General features: G+C 44.0%; 1 long non-coding RNA gene across 1 annotated transcript; it reads left to right on the top strand.

Moving 5' to 3' along the window:
* The first annotated feature begins 2,180 nt into the window (after positions 1–2,180).
* On the top strand, positions 2,181–9,989 carry LOC139060436 (uncharacterized). Its single transcript, XR_011514810.1, has 3 exons — positions 2,181–2,302; positions 3,439–3,544; positions 9,028–9,989. It is a non-coding gene; the product is annotated as an uncharacterized lncRNA (long non-coding RNA).
* The last annotated feature ends 423 nt before the right edge of the window (positions 9,990–10,412 follow it).

Below are 10,412 nucleotides of genomic sequence, written 5' to 3'. Positions count from 1 at the left end.
AGGCCGGCACCAACTGCTGCGGTTTGTGAAAAACATTTCGAAAACAGCATAGCCGAGCGCGCGTTCTCTATCACCGTGAATGATGTTGTCCACGAGATTCCCCGCGATAACACACGCCCACGGTGGAAGTATTCTTCCATCGTATGCTAAGCATTATGCTAAGCATTCAGCTTACTTTTCCTGAGTACCAGGGGAAAAAACAAGAAAAAATGAGCAGTAGTGCTTTGATCTACTATACTGCAGGTTATGTTGCACGAAAGATCACTGCCCAAAATTCTTGACCACATCGTGCAGGCTTCTTTTACGTAAGTAAAGCTGAAGCTAGAAACGACGCTGCTTCATTATTGTACTTCCCATTTTGACAATGGAGGCCTTGCTTGTCTATCTTAGCCAGACGTTGTCAACCGCTGTGAATGCCGTGGAAGATGCTTTTACTGTGTTCTTCAGCAGAAATTAACAAGGTACCAGTAGCGAGTCTAGCTGATTTTTCAGGTCAGCTGCAGACAGCTGGCATTTTCCCAACTAGGGTGACCAGAACGTGAAAAACCAGCTTTGAAAGCGCTTGCAAAGTTCTTTATTTTCTTGAGGTTTTGGGTTTTTTTTTGTAAAAGGCATCAACAAAGAGAGGGAAGCGCAAAGGCAACGGCAGAAGCTCCTTAAACTACGTCACTGCGCGATCTATTATCTTCATGTATGTGTACATTATTTCATCTAGGGCTGTCTTATATGCCTCCGTTTGACTGTTCTTACGCATGACTAAAATCTTTGTTACGCTTAAATGAAATATCTGTTTCCTATTTTTGTTCACGTATATCAAACATAAAAATAAATCTGCACGTATTTACCAGGTATTAAAAAATGTATAGTACACAGAACACCACGTGCAGTCCATTTTACAGGCATTTTTTTTTTTGCTTGTTATCCTATCCTCAGGGTCCAACGGGAATTATGAGGAGATGGGTACATGGTTTACAAACAATCAAAAAACATTCAAACCTATGAGGACAACAATAATAGGCAGAAATAGCAGCAAATAAAATAAAAAGAAAGAACAGACAAATTCAAGTCATTTCAAAAGATGATCGGTTACAGCGGTTTTGAATGGTTATGCATTATTATAACATCAATAGAACAGTAACGTAACCTTAGAATTCCTTTACTTTATTAGAATGAAAAATGTTACCTAAAACTTACCCTTAAAAATTACGCTGCCATCATCGCTAGAATAAAAAAACAAGTGTCCTTAGCTATCGCCGAAGAGACACGTACGAAGGCGATCGCTTTGTAAAGCCTACTCTCACCCTAATCCTCCTTCATCCACCCTAATCCTCCTTCATCCACCCTAATCCTCCTTAATTAATACAGCTTGATCCCTCTAATTCAGCCTAATCCCTCTTAATCCCATCACAATTATCAATAATTAAATTTGCGAATCATTTAGCATCTCTTATATACGGCTGGACGTGCTTTGGTTCGTTTCTGGCCTTCCTTGGATCGTGTGATATGTTCTGTACCTCGCAACATGGCCTTGGAAAATGGATATCAATGCATTTGCCTTAAAAATTACGTTTTCCAGCATAGAAACACATCAGGTTCCCACCTCGAAGCCCAGCTGAGCACACGCTTTTCATGCAAGCGACAAGCGCTAGAGAAGCCTGTTGTAATCAAAACAAACCCTGATTTATAAATCAGCTGCCCACATTTGAACTGTGCTGCTGCTACAGCTTAATAAAAACAAAAAGCGCAGCAGCCCGCTTGCCGATGCTGCGGAAACACGGCGGGCTACGAAGACCGGATTGTGCCGCGGCACCCACCTGCACTGCAGCGCCCCTAGCGGCAGCCGCCGGCATTCATTGCATTTGGTGCCACCCGGGAGGCCGCGGACGGCACACTAGCCAGTATATTCTAGGCACTATAGTTGTCGTAAAGTGCGGTATTTGAGTTATATTTTAGAAGAGCCTAGACAAAATGTGCTCCTTGTCATGTGCAGTAACCATCGCAAACCCTCCGGACTCGTGTAACGCCGTTAGTTCGCCGTGTGTTTCGTGCAATCTACCAGTGTCGACAGTGAGTGTCTTACTACAGCGCCCGTCCGAGGTGCCTTTATTCTGCCGAGCTGCTTGCCCGCGCTCCCGTGAAAAGTCTGGTATGGAGCTTCGAATCGTAGTGTATGGAAGGCTGTTGAAGGTTGTGCTTTTGTGGAGCTGGAGTTCATCGGAAGTTCTACAGTGCTTGCGCCAGGAAGACGTCGGTGCCTCGGTACCTTTGAGACGAAGGAGCGTTGGCCAAGTCTTTTTGAAAGGTAAGCAAGTTTGGCCCTTGCGCGCATTCTTGAACTTATGATTTACGTAATGAACGTTGTGTAACTAGCTAGAGCAAAGCGCTTTCTGATCGTAGGTTGGCCGTCTTGCTGTGCACATTTAGCTAGCAATTTCACGAAGGCTTCTTCTGATGTTACAGTAAGCGTACTTGCATTCTGCTGTAAAATATATGCTACCCGCCTTGATTGCTATGCCTGAATGGGCACACAATTATGAAAACACTGAAAGTTGCTGTTCGTTCGGTAGTTTTCTGGCAAGAAGTTATTCGTTATATATGCATTCCCGCAAGTACAGTACATGTGTAATGTATCCGTCGATGTATCATGGGCTTCGCGCGTTGGCACACGATTCCTATGTTTGACGCTTAACCGGATAGAAGCTTGTATGAAGATTTTTGTATGTATACAGTTTGGTTTGGAGGACCACGTCGCGAGAACCTGTGTATTGTTTATGTTCTTGAGTGTCTTCGCGTATTTGTCTTCTATGTTGCAAACCCGACATAGGCCGATATTACAGTAACGAAGTTTATTTTTAATCGAGACATTTCAGACACCGGCCTTTAAGAAAGACATAGACCAACCAATTCTTACGAACGGTATGCCAGCTCTTGCAATCGTAGGTTATACGGCAGTGCGTAATAAAGTAAGGACTGCGATTTTGTAGCGATACTTACCCCTCGATTCTATACCACTCTTGTCGCCCACCGCAAACGGCCGGCTGTTCCAGTATGTAGCACGGGCCGGGGCGGCGGTCAGACCACTTACGAATAACGAAAAGGAATAGCATCGCTACAAAATCGTGATCTAGCTTTCAGAATGCTTTTCATGTGCTCAATATTTTTGTTTAATCCAATGCGCCACGTTTTACTGCTTATATGAGTTTTGTTTTTGATTGTCCTGGTAGCCTGTTGTTGCTGATTTCGTTCCTCCCTGAAACTTCTCTTGTTACAAAATATCAGTGTAACCTCCTTAGATATAACAAAGAGACATTTGTGCAACCAGGCGCAAATTCATGCAGCTGGCTGTGTGAGGCTCTCTTTGCAATTCCACATGGCACTGGTCAATCACAAATTCCCAGGTTCACAGCACAATAAATTAAACATTTCTTACTTTTGAAGGCTATGCGGATTCTGGAGGCATCCCTACATCGAGCAGGAACCTGCTGCACTGCTGGAAGCTGGACAGCACGACAATAAAGCACGTGATCTGCGTGCTTTCTCAAAGGTGCGTACAAAACTGGCGCTGCCTTTCGAGTTGTAGGATACATTTGTGTTATATGCAATCATTTTACTGTATTGCCATTTTCAGGATTTCTAGTGGCTGATCACGAATTTTATGTTTTGGTGGAGTGCCCTCAGTTTAATGAATTTACCTAAAGTAGCCTCCTCTGAGTTAAATATAATTGGGCGCTTGAGTAATTATGCCTTATATACTCCATATAGACTATATTAATCTAGCCAAAATGCCTTTTTAAGAACCATGAATTCAGGTTTCGCGCCTTGAATAATGTGCTCTAGAGTGTAGAAAAATGCGTTGTACCACCTAAAGACATAGTTTATGCAAAAGTGCCTTAAGCAATGCTTTCGCACAAAAGTTGTATCATCAAGAGTTTCAGAGAAGCCTGTGTGGTCGGTATGAAACATGACAAAGACAGACATAGACCAACCAAATACAACATTAAAAGCAATACATTTTGGCTTCCATATGGAAGCCTTGTTCACAATAAGGCTAAAAAAAGTGGAAGTGCATATTTAATTAAGTAAGTTTTAGCATAAGATGGGCGTGGGCTCCTTGGTTTCAGATAAACGTGTGTCCTGTTGATTGCATCTCCAGGGAATCCGGGTACAGGCATGGCTTCCAATTTCTTTCCTGGCCGATTATGCTAGACACTATCCAGTCACTATTGTGTTTAGTCATTGCGGCATGCTCTGCCAAAGCATTTGATGCCACTCTTTTCTCATCCACATCGTTCTGATGTTAACGTAGCCATTGCTTAAAGTTGCCCATTGCTCTAATGTAGATAGTATTCATATACACATGTTATGTTTCAAAGGTCAGAATTCATGTCAGTAAAATTTTTGATACGGTTTGTTACTGGGATGGCTACCTCGTTGGTTTAACATGGCTTGTCACTGGGATTGCTCTCTTGTTTGTTTAGCTTCTTGTCGGGTTCATATGGATTTGATTTTGTGCACAATGAGATGTTACACACACACACCTTGCATATACATGAAAAAAAGGTTTACAACAGAGATAACATATATGCATGGGCATATATATGAGTCAATAAAATACTCGAGCCTCATTTCTGCCTACAGAAAAAGAAGTTATTTCTCCTCGAGGGCATGACTGCTTGCAATAATGAACCTCCAAGAAAAGGTTTTCTCTAATCCGTATTTTTGATATCTAAATGCTTATGTGGCATGTACAAACTGCTTGCATCAATTTCTCATTGGGATGAGTGGTCTAAATTTTAAATTTGAGTAATAATTGCAATAAATAACTCATTTCACCTGTCTTCTAATGACTCTAAAATTCTATGCTTCTACCTTGCCAAACCTTTTATGAAATTAGTTTGATGAGGCCCAATATACAGGGCTTTCTAAATTGAAGGTATCAGTACCTATTAAAGACTGTGCTAACTAAGAAAATGCTGCTTGTGTATGTGGTTTATTCATTTCTCAGACAAAAGCTTTACACCCAAGTGCAGTCAGTAAATCGAAAACAATTGCGTCTTGTTCAATAGTTCTCGAGCACTTGTGCGTTACTATAGTCGGATACAAATTGAGAAAAAAGGGGAGGCCCCGCCCAGATGAATGAAGCGCGACGTCCGATTGCCTCCGCGACTAAAATAATCCCGCTCAAAAAATCGTGCTTAGGAAACGCACAATTCTCAGTATAAATAAAGACTTTGATGACTGGTTTAGTAGAGCTCTCATGTGCTACAGCACATGCCAGATTGCGACAGAAAAATAACCCCGTGCCTTCCACAACGCTGCCCGTCGTCTGCTCTTTAGCTTCATTGCAAGCGGCAAAAGTAGAAAGAGCAACTCTGCATGGCATTTGTGCTTGTTTACATGTACACGGCACATTTACTACTCTTGTTCCGAGCTTCAAATGAATCAGTTGCTACTGAACAAGTACTTATATAAAACAATGCATTTATCGCAACCATTACAAACCCAAGATGCTCAGTGTCAGCGAAAGCACCGTGTTAAAGGTGAGGAGGGAGGTCAAAGCTTCGCATATTTCGGGTGGCAAACTATCGACGCCCTCGCGAAAACGCCCACAAAATGTGGAGAAAAGAAGCAGCAGCACGAAGTAGGACACGTGTGCGCTCAGCTCGTGTGCACGATTTCTTTCACCACAACGAGATACCGGCGATCGAGAAGATCACTAACGAGTTCTCGAAGCATATATTGTGTTATGTTTGTGCCCTGGGATTTGCTTGACGAAAGGCCAGTGCTATGGTTTGTCGACTGTGGAGGCAGCATTGATCCCCGCATGGTGCCTGCCTGCTTCGGACACGACTACGTGCACGGCTCGAGTTTCCTCGCGGCTGCACGGCGTCCACGACGGAAGCAGCCACCGGATCACGGACTGCTATTCGGCCCCTCCCCGTCCCGGCAGCAACGCACCCCCCCCCCCTCGTTTGTCCGGCGGCGCCCGCACCACAAACGACTCCCGCTGTGTTTGGGACAGTTTCCAAAGGAGGGCTGTGTTTCGACCCAGTGCCTTGCAGTTGGTTCCCTTTGTCTTATGCGGGCCATAAAACTTGCCCGGCGCACCATTCTGACCGACCGCCAAATCGTCCTGACGCCGCAGCACGGTTCAAGGAAGCGCCGGCCACCGAGAGCGGCGTTAGGACACCGGAGGCTGCCCGGACCCTCTCTCTCACGACCTTGTTTCGTCTTTGGGGATTGTCTGGAAGATCTTTGGGCTGAGGGGTGTTATTTAAGCAGCTTGCAGCTGCTCTGTTGGTCTCTGTCCTGATAACGACGACAACATGTAAACATTGTATAAAGAATTATTCGCAGAGAAAACTCTCCTCGTCTCTGACTCTGCGTGAAGCGAGGTCCAGACCTCCTGCCAGCCACACATACCTCGGCAAACGCAACAATGGATCTCCCATCACTGAAGCGGTGTACTGTGTGTCAAGCACAGCAGCCAAGCATTCTCCCGTGACCTCTCAAATAAATAAGCAGTTCACTTGATGACATATTCCTTCTAATGGAAGCCCAATTCTGAAAAAGCAACGTCCTGCACAGATGATGCTCAATATAAGCGTTGGCATGGAAACGTGCTGAAATGCCGGAAAATTTGAATGCAAATGCAGTTATTAACTCTGAATAACTATGTGGGGCCCGAAATGCTCATTCGGGCAGCCACTGTCCAGCTTCACGCGAAAAAGCAGTAGTCAACGTGAATAAAATTGACAGCCACTCTTAGCAGCTTGCACGCCAAAGCACATTGTGCTTTGCGTGCAGTTGTGCTGCCCCTACTGTTTTTTCCAGCCCGTTGAGATGAATAATGCCAATGTTAGATAGGCCCAAAATACTCTATTGGGCAGCCACCTATGAGCATGACGGGCCCTGTGATGAAATAACAGTCATCAGGGCACGCTTCAAAGGCACCTTTAGCAGCCTGCACGTCAAATCACAGTCATACCGCAGCCATTGTTGTATTTGTTTATCTGACCGGGCAAGTAACACCAATGTAAGCACAATTATTCACCCTGAATAGCTCTGCTAGCATTGTGCTAAAAAATGCTGAGTGAAGTTGAATGTGTTTTATTGAGGCAATTATTTAATTTACAAGCCATCGGCATGTCGATCAACGGCCAGGTTCAGACAATGTCATTTGTGAAGTAATAAATGGTGAAAGTTGCAAAAGCTCTCAGTGCACTGCTTTGCTGGGCTCCATTCACAGAAGAATGTCTTTGCAACGGCGAAAGTGTCAGACAGAAATCACACCCCACTGCACATTGTTATTCGTGCTGAAAATTTTCGCCATCATATGGGATAGGCAGCGAAACCGTTTTTTTACTAAGACTGAATGCATGAAAAATGCAACAACATAGCAAGGTGTTTCACAATATGCAGCCTTGCATGTGCACTTCTGGCTAGCTGCCACATGCACTGACGCATAAACATGAACAGAGGTAAGAGGCAAAGTTACTGTGCAACCCACATGACGCTTTTAAGAAAATGTATCTCTCAACCTTTCTGTATTGATAGGCGATCAAAATTTGTTTTGAGCAAGTTGGTTAATCACATTGCAGCAACAACACAACAAGGACAGAAAACGCAGCAAGTAGGCAGATTGGAAGACGAGGTAGACCAGTGAGAAAGGTTTTAATGAGATGGAAGAGGCCAGTCCTGCAGTGTACAGGAGTTAGTGCTTTGAATGAGATTGGCTAATGAAAATGTGTAAGGACTTTGCTGAAAGAAAACCATCAAAAACAAATGCTAATATAAAATAAAAGGACAAATATGAGTAAGTGCAAACACGCATGGAAGCAGGAACGCTGGCAACACAACTTATGCGTGACTGGACCACAGCACGCATTCTACAGCTTGCGTGCGCGGTGAGCACTGGTGGAAAGAAATCAATTGACAGTGCTATACACAACGCTCGAACACCGCCGTTAGACGCTCGGCTATCTCACTGTTGACAACGATCACTCACGCAAAGTTGACGGCGACAAATCTTTGCATTGGAGGCTTCTTTGTCAAATATTTTCTGTTGAGACGCTCGTAGGTTTGTTTCACGCGCGCACACTTTTCTAATTTCTCCTCAGAATGGTTTTGCTCCATCACTTTACCCCCTCCGACGAAAAATGCAGCGACACGGTACACGAACTCACCCGCCGCTGACAGCAGGCACCAGACTTTGGCAAACTTTTCTTGTCCTACCTTCACTCAGGAGCGAAATAAAAAAGACATGAAACAAACAGGCAGGATGTGTGTTTGCAGCAGTCACCGAGGCATCCTGTTTTCAGGCAAAGCGTAGCGCAGCATCAGCGATGCTCGCTGCAATGTTTCTTCGCCGGATCACGGCTTAGAATAAACGCACGCAGCACAGATGCCGCATTGTAAGCTCGCAGTAATATTTCCGGCATGATAGACAATGACAAACAGTTTGGGAATTCACTGTGACGAGGCATTGACACGCACAGCTGACGCGACTTGGCCCAGTTCGAAGCCCGGGCGGCCATCTTCTCCGACGGCGGGCCACCGGCCGTCCGGCGCATGACGTCAGTCCAGAGTGCGCACCCATTAGTGGATGCTCGTGTGCATCTGCCTCGGAGGAGTAAACACCCCTGTTTTTCTAAAGTTGTATCTGACTATAATCGAGCACAGCTTGACCCTTGGACTAATACTAAATCAGGCTTGAAGCTTTCCATGTGTGCTAATCGCTAGAACAGCACCAGATTTCATTTTGTGCCAAGGGGTGGAACGCATTTGCTTAGAGCTAGGCAGATGAATGTCTTTCTTTCGCATTGAAGTTCCCAATACTTTCTAGTCTTAGGTGAAAGTACACAGCTCAGCACAATGCATGTATGGTATACGTAATAGTACTTTGTTCTTTAAACCGTATCAACAAGAAGCAGCTACTTCCGTTTTTGCAAACCTTACCTTATTTCCTAACCTTTCCTTGATCAAAACTGTAGAAAATTAATCTGTGCTTGTTCTGTTGTTTCACAGGTAGACATCGGCGACGGTGTATATGTTGAAAAGGGCCTGCTGAAGAGGCTGCGCCTGGATGCTAACAACTCGGGCTTTCAGTTCGCGGGGGGCCTCCTTAAGGCTCCTTTTACAAAAGTAGAGGTTGAAGGGAGGCGCTACACATGGATGCGCAGCAATTGTTTGTGACAGCGTCACTGCTGGCAGGCCTGGCCTGCCTTTTCGCTTCGTTCTGGGTCTTCCACGTTATCTACTCGAAAAAGGCCCACAGGATTTTGACATTTATTGAGCACTGCTTTCTTGATTTTTACCACACAAAGCCGCTGGTGAAAGCATTGGATTTACTCAATTTTTACAAGACAAAACTATTGCTAGGCAAAAAAATTTTTAGATGCACATCCTCAAGAAAGTTTCTGTAAAAATTATTTTGCCTAACGAAAGCACTCGTGGGTTCTGTGGCTGGCAGGTTGCCCAAGCCATGTAGCACAGTGCTTGCTTTAAAGGGACACGAAAGAGAAAATTTATTTGAGCTTTATTAAATCATTCTTCTACCGCACTGAAAAAACAACTCCCACCATGAGAATTGGCTTGATAAGCCAGATAACTTGCAAAAATGAAAACTGGTGTCGCCACCACCACCTTATAGTTCCTGCACCAGCTCGCTGTGATATGGAATTTGACGGTGTCTGGTCGGGTCTAGCTAATGTTCTACTGGCCAATATTGATGAATTCTGTTGTAAAGGTGTCAAAGAATATACTTAGTTGAAGTATGACTCCACACTGATGTGCGGGCACTGCATAAAACTTGAAAAATGAAAGTTATATCTTCATTTTCTCATGTATTAATCCGCTTATTGCCACAATGTTCATGAATACAGTTCTGAAAGATTGTTTTATCAGTCTAAAATGATTTACTGTTTCTCTTTAGTATCTCTGTAATGGACCTTCAGCAACAAAATGTGTGTTAGTATGCCACAGGTATTCTCAGCAGGGGCAAAAGCACCAGCAGCATGCTGAATGATTCTGTACCAACTGATAACTTGAAGGATGCCCTGTGCCACTAGGGTTAGGCCAATGTGGCTCTATGTTAATCACCACAAGTGTATTATGCAAAACTTAATGGCCCAGAAATTGGTAATTCAGGGGGGAGTTGAATTAGCTATTTTTATTTCTTTTTTTTCTTTATCATGGACTTCTCACATTACACTTTGTCACAACGCATTCACTTTAAAGTAACTGTGGAGAATAAGGTGGTTTGGTATTCAGACATGCCTTCTGTGTGTAAACAGTGTTAGATGAGCAATACAAAGATACACTATAGATGCTGACTAGCAAAATGAAGGGGTTTGAGGGCAGCTACAAGTATACATCCTTGTAGTCGTACCTGTAGCACTATGTTCAATTTG

Source organism: Dermacentor albipictus, chromosome 5 (assembly GCF_038994185.2).
Source record: "Dermacentor albipictus isolate Rhodes 1998 colony chromosome 5, USDA_Dalb.pri_finalv2, whole genome shotgun sequence".
Classification (NCBI taxonomy): domain Eukaryota; kingdom Metazoa; phylum Arthropoda; class Arachnida; order Ixodida; family Ixodidae; genus Dermacentor; species Dermacentor albipictus.
The sequence above is the reverse complement of the archived record's forward strand: the minus strand, read 5'-3'. Positions and strand labels throughout refer to the sequence as shown.